We start from the raw sequence: 15,731 nt of genomic DNA on the forward strand, positions 1-15,731 counted from the left end.
TCTACATCTGCAGCAAGGGTGGGAGGGGGGGCAGGTGAGCTCTGCAGGGAAGGGGAGGAGGGCAGGGGCGCTAAACCCCTTGCCTGTGCTGTGTGGGAACGGCATGGACCATTCCTTCCTGCTACTTCCAATAACATGCAGCACCTCTCTATGCAGCCTGTTTCCGCCGTAACTTCTCACCCCTGCTGTAACCCTCTGCTCCTTTCTGTTTCAACTCTTCCGGGCAAAAGCCTGGAGAGCCAGCTCTCAGAGACCTGAGCCTGACTGCTCCTTTGTCCTCTGTCACACACCCCCTTTCTCTAGTTCCTGCCTTACCACTCCAGACCTGTCTGCAGGAGAAGCTGGGTGGTAGAGGGGATGGAGCTGCTTCTTTGATCCCTGGGAGAGAACAGGGCTGGGGCTACCTGTTCCTCAGAGGGTATGGGGAGGGTGCAGGCACATCGGCTCCTAGACCAGGATACAGGATGCTCTGTCTTTCCACGTGTTCTCTACCCTTCTCTCCTCTCCCCAACTACCTGCCTCTCTCTGACTTTTTCTCCTGTTCATCCTTTCTCTGTTCCTGTTTTTCCCTTTTTTATCATCATTTCAGTTCCTTTTCCCTTTTTTCTCTCCCTGTTTTTTACTTCCATGTTACTAAGAGTAGAAGTAAGTAAGGGGGCTTGAGGAAAGGGATTGAGAGGGAAAGAAAAGTACACAGGTTTTTTTTTCCACTTCCCCTTTGGAGGTGTGGGGATGAGGAATATCGCCCATTTTTCTCTTTCTGGGGATTGAAGCATCTCTCCACCCTCAGCCCTTCTGATTTTCTCAGCAATGATGTCTAAAACAGGGATTCCTAACCTTGAAAAACAGTTTCTATTTTTATTGGTTTCTTTATGATTTTGTAGATGAGAGAAAACCTTGCCATCCCTACAAAGTTGGTTCACTGTGTGATATTTTTCCGTTAGAATGTTTAAGATGATCACTTTTGAGAATTTCATAACCCTCCTTGAGATGATTGGAGTCTGGGGTGTTGTAACAAGGCAGGAAATCACTGATTTTTAGTGTCCAGCTAAGCCAATTGGATCCTTATTTCTGTGTGAATTTGTTGCAGCCTTTCAGCATGGGAGTAAAAACTTTCTTCTTGGGGGACTCCCGTTGCCCCATTCCTCAGCCTAGGGGATCATGGGGCAGGTCAAACCCAGATTGGTTCCCTGATTCCCTTCCTCACCCTAAAAGGCCAGCCCAGTCTGCCTGTAGAGGGAGGTGAGGAACAGTGATCTGATCTCTCATCCCCTCCCTTTACTTCACCCCACGCTTCTTTCAGTCATTGAGAGTTTGAGGGTTTGGATCAGAGAAGAGGGTTTCTGGTTTGGATTAAGGAGCTGGGTTAGGAGGCATGATTGGGGGTGCAGTTGCAAGCTTGGATGGAGGAGGTGGGAGAGAGAGGGAGGGAGGGAGGGAGGGAGAGAAACGGGTACAAGGCTGTCCTCGTGAAAAACTGGGAGACTGGAATGAAATGAGGAAGGATGGGAGACGAGAGGCTTGGAAAAACATGATGTGCAGGGGGCGCATGTGCATGGGCGCACGTGCCAAAACAGATGCGAGGAATGTGGATGCTCACAGAGGGGCCTGCAAGGCCCTCCGAAGCTGCATCTCCTGTGTCCAGGCATAATGTCTTCTTCACTCTGACACAGCTGGCTGGAACTTCACTTCTGAAGAGCTCTGGGCAATGAATCAATGTAGTGTTTACCCTCATGTGTTCTGAGTTAGAATAGTCTTTGCTCTAGACTGGATGACCACCCTGAAAATCTAAGAAATGTTTTCAGTTACTTCGGAAGGCCCTTCTGCACCCTGAATGACTTCTGTTTCCACACTGGCATGGGAGGTGGAGGGCCTGCAATCCTGATATTTCTCCCTTCAATCCCCGATCCTGCTTCAGGCGGTCCCAGGAAGGGTCTGAGAGGAGAGTGCGCTGGTGTGTGTGTGGGGGGATGTTGGCCATACAGGGGCCCCATTGGCTGCAGATAGGGGTGCACTAATGTTCATTAGAGATTCAGAACTGAATAGCTATTGCTATCTCCAAAGAAGGGATGGGGCACACAGCTCCAATTTTGCCCCCAAGGAAATGGCAGGTTTGTGTGTGTATGAGAGTTGGAGGGATGTGTTAATTTGAGTATAACTCTCTGAATATATGTTTTTGCTCATCTGAAGGTGTTAAATTCCATGGCGTCCAACTTCAGTCGCTCTAACGGTGGGGAAGCAATGGCCTAGGTAATTCCAGGCAGCAGATAACCCCCAAACCATTTATGAATATGATTGAAATGTGCTTTGGACTGTGCTAGGGACGGGCTTTGGAAGGTGCCTTGTGGGCCAAGAGGAGGAAGTCATTAATCGCGGCAAAGGAAAGCTGCTCTTAGCTCTGCACCAGGACAGCCATACAGATCAGAGGCAGAAAATGGCAGGCACTGAGTCTGTTCAGGTGGAAAGGCAGGGAGGCCAGAAAGGGCCTCAGGGGCAGCGTGCTAGTGCAAGGCTAGTAAGCATGTGGGAAGGTCAAGGGCACAGAGAGTGGCAGGATAAAGTGTGGATTGAGAGAGGTTAGGAAGCAATAGAAGCTCACAACTTACCTTGCTCTGGAGCCAAAGCACCAGCCTAGAACAGCCCGGGCACTGGAGAAAAAATCATTAGGTGAGAGTTCTATCAGGCTTTGTCTTTCACAGGCTGTGTGATATTGGTTAAGTTAATTTTCCCTTCTGGGTGTCAGTTTCCTGAGAAGAGTCAGCTGAAATGTTGAATAATTATTTCATTTTTCACAAAATAGTTTGTCTTTTCTTATAATCATAACAGAAAGTTGATAAAAGAAAAAAGTGGAAAAAGCATAATCCTATCACGTTAATACAATACATACTTTTATGTTTGTGCACTTGATCAGATTTTTGTCCATAGGAGACAAATTCCTATTTTTACATTGTGTACCATTTTGTATGTTTTCACTTATCATAAAATAGTTCCATAGCACTATGTATTCTTTCTTTTTTGTTTTTGGTAGCCCTGGTGGGATACAAATAGCACTATGTATTCTTAACAATTATCGTTTAAAATTATTATGAGAGAAACTAAGCCCATGCGCCACAACTACTGAGCCTGCGAGCCACAACTACTGAAGCCCACGTGCCACAACTACTGAAGCCTGCGCGCCTAGAGCCCGTGCTCTGCAACAAGAGAAACCAACGCAATGAGAAGCCCGCGCACCACAACAAAGAGTAGCCCCCGCTCGCCGCAACTAGGGAAAGCCCACATGAAGCAACGAAGACCCAACTCAGCCAAAAATAAATAAATTAATTAATCAATTAAAAATAAATAAATAAAAATGAAATGATTATGAATGTACTACATATGAATTCTATCAGGACCCGGGGTCTGGAAGGCCCCCTTTTACCTCTCTGGCTGCTTCAACTCAGCTTCGTACCTTCGAACTAGTGGTGGTTCCAGTGTTCCACCCTCAACGCTTGTTCTCATCTGTTTCCTCCTCCTGAAATAGCTCAAGCACTCTCATAATTTCAACCATTACTTATGATAAGGCTCGTGAACCCCAGACCTATAAGTCTGGGCCTCAACTGTTTCTCTGTCCCCTCTGTGTCCACGTGCCTTCTGCTGCCTCCTCCTGAGTATCCTGGAGGCTTCTCAAAGCAAAGAGCTTTACGGATGGAGTACATGTCGTCCCTGCCTCCTGACTTCACAGTCCAGGACACAGCTGGTGCTGGAGGATGGTCATCACACGCTGACTTGCTGAAAGATAGACAGTGAACAGGATGTGAACATAATTTAACGAATGACATGATATGACATCGAGGTGGGTTGGATTTGTCTCCATCGTCACCAGCAAGTGTGAAACTCACCAAGAACACCAGCGTGGTTTGCAAGACCTTCACTGCCTGGACTGTCTGGCCCCAGCCCCAGTCCTCCTTCTTGCCCTGCTGCTTTCTGCATGGGACTGTCTCGGTCTCAATACCCTTATCAGTGAGGCTGTCCCAGCAGTGAGGTTGCATATTATGTCCCTTGAAGCACCAGAAGATGTTGGTGTCTGAGTTTGGGATCTCCAAAAATGGCTCATAAATCCTTAGTGCCCTGGTGGTGTCTCAGGCCTGGGAGGGAAGCACAGAGGACAGAGGTGGGTACTGGAGGGAGACGATGGAGAGCTCCCCTAGGAGAGCAGGGGAAACACTGGGATGGAGAGAGGATAGGCTTTCTAGAGGATGAGAGGATGGAAGGAAACTAAGTCCCAGAAGAAAGAGGAGAGAGGAAATAGAAAGGTGGGTGTATAAAAGGAGAGGAAAAGAAAAGAGTAAAAAGAACGGTGAGAAGGATGAGGTATGGTGGAGAGTGAAGGAAAAGGCACCACATGAGGGAGGGGCACATGAGTTGTGTCCAGCACCTCCTGGACACCATCGCCATAAAAGAAAGTTGATGAGAGTCTTGATGGGGACAACTTCACCAAGTGTCGTGTCTGTGGAATGGGGCAGGGGAGGGGTATGTGTATCCAAGAAGGTGTCAGAAAGATGATGGGTCTTGTCACCAGTTCAAGGAAGTTGAGACCAGACAGGAAATAGGGCTGGTATGAGGGAGGCTCTGGCCTGAGCAGGGGTAGGGTGAACCCTGGGAAGAGTCAGAAGGATCAATGTTGAACGAGATACCCACAGAGCAAAGTAGAGCTTTCCATGCAATGAACGCATTGACACCTCACAACTCTGAGAGGAGACCAAGCCCTTTGTGAATTGCCTGAGGTGTCGCAGTTGATTAGTGATAGAGTCAGGCCTGGAACCCAGGTCTGTCTTCCCCAGAACTTCATGCTGTGTTTTGTTCCCAGAGCTTTTAGTTGTGCCCTCTCCAATCCTGGGATGCCTACTTAGGGCAAGACTGGCCATGATCAAGGGGAGGCTGGGCAATTAGGGGGCCTGGGAGTCTGCTGTAAGTTGACCAAGAGAGCATGAAACCACCAGAAAAGACAGGAGGCACCGGGAGAGGGGTGGGGGAGACAGGACGGACAGGACACCAAGACTTGCCTGGGAGGGGATGGTAAGAACAGACAAGAGAGTCAGGGACCAGGACTCAGTTCTGAGGATGGCCCAGGAGGGTACTTGCCTCTAGCGGTCAGGCAGCCTGAGGTGATTTGGGGGTTTGTGCTGCCCCCTGGTAGCCATTAGGGGAACAGCAGTGAGGACGGCCCTCATCGGACAGGCTGGTATGACCTCTACCCTACTTCGCTGAATGTCTTGCTGTCCCAAACGTTCCTGCAGAATGCACACTGGTGAAATCAGAGGCTCTGGAAACCTCAATCCCTTAAGCTTCTTGGCTTGGATTGTTAGTGGAGGTGCTCTCTTCCCCAGGGAAGGGGGCAAGATGGATCCTCGAGTCATCTGCCTGGAATATCAAGGAATCCAACACTTTTTAACACAGAGTAAGCATTTCATGAACTATTTCATTCCATCATTATGAAGTCTCTATTAAGTGGTCAATATTATTCCTATTATTCCCAGTTAAGGAAACAGCCGCAGTGGGAGGAAGTTACTTTGCTGAGGTCCTGCAGCCCTAGAGTTTGACCCTAAGCCCCATGACTGAGTCCACTGCTCTTTCACTGCATTGGCTCTCCTCTCATAATCCTGGTTTCTCACTCCTCACAATCTTTCTGTTGCTTGGAGAGGTGCTTGGACCAAAAGGGAATGGGGTGGGAGCAGGAACTCTCCTGTGGGCTCACAGATGTCATGTAAAGGATGCTTGGGACCAGCACAGTGTCTCAGCTGTGTCCTACTCCGAGTGCCTGGGGGAATTGCAGCTTCATTCATTCATTCATTATTTCTGAACATCTCCTGGGCAGGAGGGCCAGGAACTTGGGAACTGGGACACAGCAACGAGCATAGTCCCCTGTCTTAGCAATCTGGTGGGTGCAACTGACCAAACGTTTATACTGCATTAACAGATGTCATTACAAATTGCCAAAGGTGAGAGAAATTAGGGAGGGAACTAATTTCTCCCAGAGGAGGGAACGTTTTAGCACCGATTTAAGGATGTGTTAGTCAAGCAGACAAGAGGGAGGGGCAGTCTAGGTGGAAACAAGGAGCAGGTAAAGGCCAGGCAGAGGAGGAGAGCTCCTGAGGAGTTTAATGACTCCCCTGCAGTTTTGTGTAACTGAAGCACACGCTGTTGTGTGCCTGGGTCTGGCTACGATGCAGGAGACAAGGCTAAAGGTAAAGAAGAGAGATGCCGGTAGGATGTGAGGGGCTTTCCTTGGTGAGAGTAAACAATATAAGCTTTATTCTGCAAGCCTAGGGAGTCCACAGAGTTTTAAGCTGCTGACCATGATTAGACCTGTTTTTTGGCAAGGTGCCTCAGGAGGCCGGACTACCACCTAGGAGGCTACGCACTAGTCCTGGCAGGAATATCCGCCCAGAAGCCCCTGGCCCGAGGTATCAGAGCAACGTGAATTCGTTGCTTGACCGGGTCGCGTCCCAGAGAGACGGAGAACGGGGATCTGGGGTTTTAGGCCTGGCCTGCGGCTGGCGGAGGCAGACAGATGCCCGGAAGGTGGCGCGAACTGGGGGAGGTGGCTCAGGGAGGCGTGAGAACCCGCTAGCGCCCGAGGCGTGAACAGGCGCAGCCGAGATGCACGGAGAGAGCGCCCGCCCAGCGTGGGTCCCGCTCGCCCGGAGCCACCCGCCACGAATTTATGGCCCAAAACCGGATGCAGCTGTGCGCAGCTGGGTATGCAAATGTATGCAAATTCACACTGCCCGGACCCGGGTTTGGTCACCAGCAGCGTCCATGGGGGGGGGAGGGGCGCAGCCTTGTGAGTGCTCTTCTGCTCTCCAAAGGAATTCAGAGAGGGTGTGTGCGGGGTGCATCTTCCCCCCTCAGGACCGTGACAATCTATTGTGACGAACGTGGAGTCCCCTCCCTGTCCCCGACGACCTTGTGCACCCCCCACCTCTAGGGTGTGGGCAGAGGGACCGTCCCCGGCGGCGACGCTACCAGAGCATCCCTGCTGGAGAGAGCTTCCTTAGTGCGGAAGCAGCCGCGGGGCAGGGGCTGATAATCCCACACCCGCCCCAGCCTCCTAAATGTCTCTGTCCTCACCGCCTGGGAAGGGGAGGGTCGGAAGGCATGTTTCCTTTCATCCTTTCATTGCGATGTCCTTCCAACCGCTTCTAGAGAAGTCGTTCCAGAAGTCTAACCACGGTCACAAGTGCTACTGTTTCTGTCTTATTTTTCCTGTGATTTGGTAAGAAGACTATTCCCGAAGTCCCAGTTGTTGAGTTTTTGGGGTGTGGAAGTGGGATGAAGGATTGCTGGGAACAGCTGCTCTTCCCACAGCAGCCACATGGGGTCTTCCTTGCGCTAAGAATGGGAAATCCAGCGCAAGACCAGAGCGCTGGGAGGCTGGGGCGCCTGGCGCAGTGTCTTCTCTGCGGTCCCGGAGCACTCAGACCCGCAGGCGTCCGACCAGCCCCGCCCTACCCCGGTGGCTTCACTCGGCTGCAGATAACCTTCAGCTCTCTCACCTCGAACTCCAGACTGGAGATCGGCGCTCTTGGATCTCCCGCTCCTTCCTCTAAGCCTAGGGAGCAGCGGAGGGCTGCAAGTGAGTCGAGGCGAGGAACTCGGGCCGGACACAGAGTAGGCGCTCAATAAATGTTTTCGAGATGAATGAAAGAACGTGGCGGTGTCCTGTTCAGAAGCTGGGGGAGGGACCCTCACAGAACAGGAGGGCGCCACAGAGGCAGCGCAACTCCCTACCGGGGAAACTGAGACCATCTATGGACCCTGGCGAGTGGGACTTGGATATCAGTACAGCTGGGGAGGTCCTGTACTGAGAGGGGATATTGGAAGGGAGGGGGCAGCCAATCAGAAAACACCTTGGATTACTTTGACCACGAAAGGCAGGAGAAACGAAGATCCCGATGACCGCTAAAGGGAGGCCTTGTCAGGATGGGGAAATAGGATGTGGAAAAGGGGCTGGAGGCTTGGATTGTTTAGCTAAAAGAAGGAAAGTTAAAGCACCCACTTTAACTTGTTAGGTTTAGCTGCAGCAGGAGGAATGGTGGTCAGACACCAGGAAGGACTTCCCCGTTGGAGTCAGACCTGCGCTGTACGGTGTAAGGGGATGATGATACCCCATACCCAGGGGCTGGAGGCGAGTTACCCGAAATCATGGAAGCCCGTCAGGAGTGGTTGGCATGGGAGAGGTAATATAGTTTAAGAGACACAGTTGGCAGAAGCCTAGGTGGAGGGGGCCAACCTTCCCCGACGGAAGAGGCTGCAGGACCCAAAGGGTAGGCGGCGTCCGACCAGGTGCTCTCACTCTGACCGCCCACTGGGACAGACTCAGGGTGGTCCTGCGACCCGCCCCCCACCTGGGGCTTGCTGGGGGCCCATCCCCAGCCAGATGCGGCGAGCTGTGTCTGGATGAGCTCAGGTTTCGAGTCTCGGACCGCACGCTGGCCGCACAGATCTCCACGAAGGTCTGCACACTGGCTCCCGCTGCACCTCGGCCCCCCGCGCCCCCTCCTTTGGCGCGTTCAGAGCACTTCCTTAAATTTCCTCTCTGTACCCTTGGGAAAGGGCTCCTTCGGGAAGCTTGCCCTGCTAGCGCCAGCCGGGCCGGTATTCCGCTTGGCACTCTAGTTTGTTTCCCTGGTGACCCTTCATCTGCGAACAGTGACCACACCTTGATTAGCACATAGTAGGGACATCAAATATAGCCTTGGGGTGGAGGCCTGGTTTGAAAATCTTGTACTTACTAACAGTGTGACCTCGGTTTGAAGCCTCTATTTCCCCATCTGTGTTTCCCCATCTCTATTTCCCTCTTTTGTTCACTTTCCAGGCGGTTGGAAAGAAGAATGGATGAGAAAGTATTATTTTACGTAAATTGTGAGCTATGGGAGTTCAAGCCAGAACTGGCTGTCTCAGAACTAGGATCCAATATTCTAGGGCAGGACCCCAGTTCCCTGAGGGATTCTGGGTGTAACCCAGCGGGCGCGGCCCCAGAAACCAGAGATGGGAGACCCCACTGTAGGAGCCGCGAGTCTGGGCCTCCGGGACCGGCCCCCAGCAGAGGGCGCCCCGGCCCGGGTGGCCACCTCGATACTGTCCTCTCCAGATCCGGCCTGCCTCCCGCGCGCCCTCTGCTGGCGACAGGGGGCACAGCTGCGCGGCCCCTCCCCTGTGCCCACCCATTGGCCGGGTTTCTGCTTATCTCTGTTCTCATAGCCATGCCCCCTGCTGAAGCCGGACTGAACTCAGAAGTCCGACCCTCCAGCCAGGCCTGACTCTAAATCCCCCTGTTCCTTAGCTCTGTGGAGGAGGGTCCGGCTAATCCCCACCCCTCAGCCCAGGTTTCCTGCCCATCTCCGCTCCCACGTTGGTCCGATGGCTGTGGGTGGTGAGGAAAATCGCCGCAGCTCGAGGCTTAAGAGTATCTATATCCAGACTCATGGAGGCTTGAAATCTAACCTGCCTGCTCCCAGCTCCCAGGCCACTGCCTGGTCCTAACCGGCCAGACCTTCGGGATCTCTCAGCCGGGACATGCTTCAGCCTTCTAACTGGACCCGCCTGCCTACCGTCTCTCCTCTGCACCTTCCATCTTCTCTTTCCAAAATAGAAATCAGGGCAGGTCACTCTCCTAAACTCTAGTAGCTCCCCACTGCCTGCCAGAAAAGGTCCAGACTCCTGCTCAAGCCACCTCCATCCTTGAAGATCTGGCCTCCAGTCTCATCAGGTTGCCTCGTTGCCTACCTACTCATAACTCTCCAAGCACATATTGGTCTTCCATGTCTTTGCACATACTTTCCATCTACACTTGGCAAACTCCTACTCATTCCTCAAGGTCCACTTCAAATGTCCCCTCTTTGGATTGTTTTTCTCTGATACCCCCAGGCAGGAAGTTTCTGTGCTCCTGTGGATTTTATATACACCTCTTTTTTATGGCACTTATCGGGGGGAATTATCTACTTAAAAGCCTGTTTTCCTCCCAACAGGAACTTGAGCTCCTCTAGGGCAAGGTTTGGTTATTTGTCCTTGCACATACTGGCAGTCTAATATAGGTCTGAACTTACAGTGAACGGCTGACCCATAGCTCAGCCCCAGACATGGAGAATCCGTGTCTTGTGTCTGCCGCTCTGCCTGAATGTAGCAGAGATACCCCGCCTGTTTAAAGACTGGCTGGATATGCCAATCATCTCCCTCCCTCAGCCCTGGGGCTGGATTCTGCCTCCCTTCCCAGCCCCTAGGAGATCAGCTGTCCCCCTTTTCTCTCTGTTATTTGCTCCCCTCCCTATTGGGAGGGGGGTGGTCCAGACCCTGTAGGTTCTAGAAACTCAATTCTAAGTCCTGTGCAGAGATTTATTTCTCAAGAGCCCAGAAACAGATGATAGGGGGAGGCTTCTCCCCTCTGCAGAGTCCTGAAGACACCCCACTGATTCTTGGACCCCACCCCAAGTCAGCCCCCTCCCCACCCCAGGACTCACCTGGTCCTTGCTTGTTTAGCCTGGGGCTTGGGGGCAAAGTCATAAATTTGGGAGACAAGAGGCGAGATAAAGATCATTTGTTGAAAATGGTGTCATCAGTCATGTGGTGGAGAGACACATCCAAGATTTCCCCAAACCTGGGTGTTCAGCTACCCACCCCCAATTCCCGGTTATGGTTTCCTCTCCTCCCCGCAAAAAATGTACTCCCCCACCCACCCACCCCGCCACCATCAGCTCCTTCCAGGGCTTGAAGTTGCCTGGTCAGTTTGTTTCAGCCCTTCCCATCTGCATTCTCAGAAAACCCTCAGGCTCTCTTCTCTTCTACCTTGGGAGGGTCTCAGGATGGAGACGTCCCATCCCCCATCCTTCCTTACTCACATTAATGATCACATTTCTGAAAGAGCCTGGAGGGGAGATTCCCAAACTCCTAGTTGCAGAGTTTCAGGTTGAGGATGAACAGATAAATAATGGCTTGCCAAATTAATTAATTATTTTATTAGCCTGAGTAATTATTAATCAGGCCATTAATCACCCAGCTGTGCACTATGAATAGTAATTGCGCGGTGGTGGTGGGAGCAGCAGCGGAGCAGGTTATGGCTCTAAGGTCTGGCGGTGTCTGGACCTTCTACTGGTCCTAGGAAGATTTGGGAAGGTTTATAAGGCCCCATCATTCCCCCCACCCTCAGACTCATGCTTAGAGATTAGGAACCGAATGGGGTCTACCTGGATCCCTTTCCAAGGGCAGGTACCAACTTCATCCTTCTCTTCCTGATTTCCAGAGTTCAGATGGAGGCAGGACTTGGCGGCTGGGGATATGCACACAGAGGTGAAAGGAAAATGGAGACAACTTGCACTTATGAGTGTGTGTGAGTGTGTGTGTGTGTGTGTGTAGGGGGGACAGGGTGAAAAGAGAGAGGGACCTGGTGTGGAGAGACAGAGAGACAGAGGCAAGTCCTAAATGTGCCAGATGTCCCCACAATCTCAGTCTGATGGGTCAGTTGATATAGAAGAATGATGCTGGGATGGACTCAGAGTTTTGCCTTTGAACCTGATGCTTTGGAACGGGGTGGATACCACCGGAGAGGAGGAGAAGTAGAGGAGGTAGAGACCAGAGGAGGGAGGAAGGGAAGGTGAGACAGTCAGGAGAAGGGAGGAGGGAGGAAGGGAGGATGAATGGCTGGTTCTTTACCTCTGGCTTTGGAACTCTGCTGGCTCCAGTAGTCCATATTTTGTTCTTGCTGGGGTGTCTGATGATTCCTTTTGTACCTTCTTTTCCATACCACCCACCCTACTCAGGACCTTCTCTCTCCTGAGGTTTGGAGTAGGCCTCAGCTTCTGAATCTTTCCCCTTGGCTATTTCCTGGGACTCTGCCCACTGCCCTGTGGGGTTGGAGGGAGGGGAGATGGGAGGACAAACAGAAAAGGTGAAGTGGTGGCAGATGACTCTTGCCCTTGACACCAGGAAATCATTCTGTAAGTCTCACCTCCATCCCTCTTGCTCCATCAACTCGCATCCTTGTGTGGTGCCCCGTCAGGTGGCAGTAAGCTCTTGTCCCTCATGCTGTCCCTTCTCTGGGCCTCCTTCTCCCTGGGCCAGGTGCTCCTGGGTCCCCTTCCCTTCATGGCTCACTTGGGAAGGGGTCAGTGACCATGTTTTGAACTACCTCAGGCCCCTCTGCCAGAGTCCATTTCACCTTCTGTTTATGGTGAATTTCACTCTTTATTTGCGGTAGTCCTGCTTTGTTTAGGACCTGCTTAGGGTCAGTTTTGGTTCTGTTTCTCCAGTTTCTCTCCCATGCACTGTGCTTATTCCTGCTCTTGGCGCCCTCTTTGTAGGCCCTTCCTCAAGACCCTCCTCTGAAAGGGGCGGGGCGGGGGGTCTCGCAGGCCCAGCTCCACCTGTTTGGGGCTCAGGCTGCTGTGAGGATATGAACCCCACACTCTTGAGGCCCCGGCCCCCCGGGGAGGGCCTGCCTGCGGGGCATCCCTGCTCAGTGTATCCTTTTAGCAGAGCCGTGGGGGCAGGGCAGGAGGTCAGGCGCAGGGGCAGCTTCTGACAAGACAGAGCCTGTCCTGAGATAAACACAAACACAGGGCCTGGAACCCAGCCTCTTGTTTGGAATTCTTGACAGCTGGGATGGTGGTGGGGTGGGGAGGGGCTAGTTGTCGGGAAAGGAATTGGAGAGGGGAGAGCAGACCTCCTGGAGGGTCTGGGGATGCAGACAAAAGGGACTGCGGCCCTGCAGCCCTTGACATTGCTCAAGGATTCGTTGCTGATGACTTTGAGGAAAGGTCTAGCATCTAGAGTCCCCGAAGGTTGACCTCCCTTCTTATGAAATTGCCCAGTGGTGGGCACAGGTGGGTGAGCAGAGGATGGGGAGATCCGTGGATTCGAAGTGCCAGGGGGCCAGGAAGGAAAATGCAGCGCAATCTCAGCCGAGGTTACAAGTTTTTCCTCTTGTCCGACTTCCACGCTTCCCTCGGTAAGGGACTGGGGGCGTGGCAAGGGGGGAGGGAGAGTGGAGGAGGCCAAGTTCCTGGCTCTTCCCTCCCAACCCTCCCTGGGAGTTGTTCATCTTCAGCCAGATTCTGAGCGTTATCTGGAAGACACTCCAGGGAACCAGCTCCAGCTCTGCCGGTGTCTTTATCTTGTCTGCAGACAGACTCAATTAACCTCTTCCCATCCTTGGAGAGTGAACGAGGGCATCCTCCTCCCAACCCTAGTGCCCCCCTTTCCGAGCGTCTCTGGGGGCATCATACATCCCTCCCAATCCATGTCCCCCCCCACCCCGGCCCTGTCTTTGTCAGGTGGGCATGTCGCTGGAAAGGAGCTGTCTTACATTTTCTCTCATTCCCTTCCCCTAAACTCTCTCTCCCTGCATCACTGGGAAGCCCTTCTAGAAGGCTTTCCTTCATCCCTCCTCTTCCATTCAGTTTCATCTGCCCAAACTTTTCCCTAGAACACAGACGTTCTAGTCCTTGACTCCTACTGCGAAACCTCTGTGAGCCCTATTGCTCTTGGTCCTTTTCTGGGTTCCACAGAGGTTTTCCCTGATACTTGGAGCACCGGGGAGGACCTCTCCACCTCCCTGGCTCTTCTTTCGTTCCTAAGCCTCAGGTTTCTAGGCCCCAGAGGGGAGAGGAGCTGCCGTTCTGCCCATTGCCAGCAGAGGGCAAGGGCAACACACCCAAGCCCAGGCAGAGGGCGTGGAGGCTGAAGGGTCTGGGGTGGGGCCCACCGCGGTGAGGGGTGGGACAGAGGCAGCTTGTAGCATAGGGACTGGGGCTTGAGGGTAGAATTAGCAGAAAATTTCTAGGACCACTAAATGGGGTGGGAATCTCTAGTTCTTTGCCTTATTTACAAATTCTGTAATAGCTAATAATATCAGCTACAATTTGGGGCAGACACTTTATATATAATGTGTCAAATTCTCAAAATAACCATGAGGTACTATTATTTTCATTTTACATAATGGTAAACTGAGGCTGGGGAAGGTTAAATCATGTTAAATCACCACGTGCCCAAGGTCACACAGGGAGGAAGTGGCAGAGCTGGGATTCGGTCCTGGGATTCGGTCCCTGTGGGGTGGCCCATGCCTGGGAGTCTGCATCCTCCCCCCAGACACTCAGTAAGGAGCTTGGAAGGGGCCTGGAAGGGGCCCTTGTGGCGCCCACCCAGCCCCCTCCTTCCGGCGCCCAGCAGGGTTCAAAGGAGGGGTTGGGAGGCTGGGCGGGTGGGGGGGACCCCTGCCCCCACAAGCCTCTCTCAGCCTGGCCAGATGCCTTTGGGGCCTGGAGACAAGGGCTGGAGAATGGGGCTGCCATAAACAGTGTCCGGCAGCATCTCAAGGCTGTAAAACCAGCCCGGCAGAGGCTGGAATGTGGAGGGATCCAGGAAGGATTTTCCGGCCTGGTCTGACCTGATAGCATCTTTGGGGCCCTGGGGTCAAAGGGGAGCCCGCCTCCCTCCCCTCCCTCTCCCGGCCATCCTGCTGCTCTTTCCTTTCCCCTCCCCGCCCCCTCCTCTCCCTCGTTTCTGTAGCTGTGTCCATGTGTCTTTACCTCTACTTGGTCCTTCTCAGCTCCTTCCTCTGAGGGGTGGTTCAACCTCTATGTGAGCCTGTTGGCTGTGTAACCATGTGACTTCTTTGACTTGTTCCCCCATCTGTAAAATGGGGAATCACGCGTGCCTATCTCAGAAACTAGATGAGATAATATTTGTAAAGCACTTAGGACAGTGCCTGGCTCATATGAAGTGTTATCTAATTGTCTGTTAATATAATAAATATTAGTATGTCTGGTATTTATTTCTGTTTCCTGCCGAGGGATCCAAATTAGCCAGTGGGTTTTCTTGTCCTCATCTTTTCTCACCGCCTTCACCTGGATCCTGGAATGGAAGCAACTGAGGGGGAGTTGACTCTAAAGAAAGGGTGCCTGCTGGACATTCTATCTCCCCTTCCTGCAGGCCCCCAGGGTGGCTCTGCGGGCCAGGCAGCCATCCCTTCTCTAGCCAGCAGGGGGCAGCAGAGGCTTGACTGTGCTGCCTGGGAAGGGGTGTGCCCAGCTCACCTGGCCCTGCTGAGGGCAGGGGCCAAGGAGGGCCATGAAGATAGCCCAGGGGTTGTGTGTCTGTGGCACCGCCAGGCTGATTCCAGAGTGCCTCCTTCGTGCCCCTGGTCCTCTGTGTGTGTGTGTGTGTGAGAGTGAGGTGGGGAGGGCAGTGTCCTGCTCTGTGGTTACACATGTTGTGACATTGCACGGGGGCAGGTGTATGTTTTTCAATGTACCAGAACCACCGAATCAGAATGTTACAATCAAAAGGGACTCAGAGATTGTGTAATGGTCCAATCCTCTTCTTCAGATGAGGAGGCTTAAGGCACAGAGAGAGCAAGCTGTTTGTTAAGGCTTGCGCAGCAAGTTTGCGGCAGAGCTTTCAGACTCTTACCCCATTGCTATTACTAGTGGGTGTACCAGCGTGATCTAGGTGCACATACAGTCTCATTCAGAAATGGGGCTTCAGAACAAGTGCCTGCTCGGTCCCCAGGCACGGTGGCTGCTTGCTGGAAGTGGTCCTGTCCTCCCCTTCCTGGCTCCCCTTCCAAGAGGTTCTGCCCCGGCTTCTTCCTCATGACCCAGCTGGGTGAAGAAAGCTAGGTTTCTGGACATCAGAGCTCTCGCAATAATAACAGTAAAAGTATTTGTCAAGGGACTTTCCTAGCGGTCCAGTGGTTA

This window comes from Eubalaena glacialis, chromosome 11 (genome assembly GCF_028564815.1).
Source record: "Eubalaena glacialis isolate mEubGla1 chromosome 11, mEubGla1.1.hap2.+ XY, whole genome shotgun sequence".
NCBI lineage: Eukaryota > Metazoa > Chordata > Mammalia > Artiodactyla > Balaenidae > Eubalaena > Eubalaena glacialis.